Here is a 1,362-nt window from a genome sequence, read left to right as displayed (position 1 = left end):
ACCTTGCCTGATATTAAACCATGATGTATTCCCTTGTTCTGATCACTTATTTGCCCCTTGATATATTTGCAGGTTCTGCATGCGCACACTGAAGTGTTCTAGAATTACATTCTTCTCCATAATTTGTTATGATCTACACAATCTAATGCATTGGCATAGTCAAGAAAACACAAGGAAACATCTTTCTGAAATTCTCTGATTTCAGTCAAGGTCATCTGACATCAGCAGTGATATTCCTTGTTCCATATTCTCTTCTGAATCCATCCTGAATCTTTGGCAGATCTCTTTCAATGTACTGCTGAAGCTGTTGTAGAATGATTTTTAGCAAAATTTTATTCACATGTGATATCAATGATTTTTTCTAAAATTTGCACAATCTTTGGGGTCTTCATTCTTTGAAATGTATACAAAAATGAATTACTTTCAAGAGAGTTGACTAAGTAGCTGTCCTCCAAATTTCTTGGCATAGACAAAGGGCTTCATTGGCTTGTTGAAACATTTCTACTGGCATTCCTTCAGTTCCTGGAACCTTGCTTGTCACTAATGCTCTCTGTGTAGCGTGGACTTCTTTCTTCAACACCATTGGTTCTTGGTCATCTGATCCCTGATCATATTCTCTACATAGTGGTAAAATTTAAATAATTTAAAACCAATTCATTACCCTAATAGCCATTTTCAATATTAAAAAATATATACTGTTAGGTAGTTTATTCTTTCATACAGTTAATACTTAAATAAGAGAAATAAAAGAGGTACACGAAACTAGATGATGTTATAAAAATATTTAAATAGTAATGAAAAAGTAATACCTGTCAAAAAACAATAAAATTGTTATTTAAGATATTCCCATATTGTTTCTTGACTGGCATCCTCAGGTGCAATATTCTTCCTTTTTTTCCAAGCATCATTTATTATGTGATTTATCATTATCCATCTTTCCTTGTAGGAGTAAGATCCCCTTCCTTTAGAAGAAGGCCAGTTAGAGTCATTGTATTTGATATATTAGAAACAAGTGACATCTCTGAATATATTATGTTCATCCTTGAAGAAACCCTTTTCTACTTCTGCTAAACTTACAGCATTTGTTCTGACAATATTTAGCTCAGAGAATACTTTGAAGAATTGCATAATATATTGGGAATATCTATTGGGAATTTGGGGCATAATACACAAAGCTGAAATGAATGAGAGTGCCACTGCTGTTTGGCACATTTCTTTTAAAGTTATATGTTTGTTTACTGAAGTGACAAATGCAAGTGACAAATGATAAAATACAAATGTAGTATTTTATCAAAAGTATGAGTTTTCTGAAGTGAATAAATATTACAGGTATAGTTCTGTCTAATTTATATATATATATAT

This window comes from Echinops telfairi, unplaced genomic scaffold, assembly GCF_000313985.2.
Source record: "Echinops telfairi isolate 266 unplaced genomic scaffold, ASM31398v2 ScPeMD7_18;HRSCAF=68, whole genome shotgun sequence".
Lineage (NCBI taxonomy): Eukaryota > Metazoa > Chordata > Mammalia > Afrosoricida > Tenrecidae > Echinops > Echinops telfairi.
Note: the sequence above shows the minus strand (reverse complement) of the source record.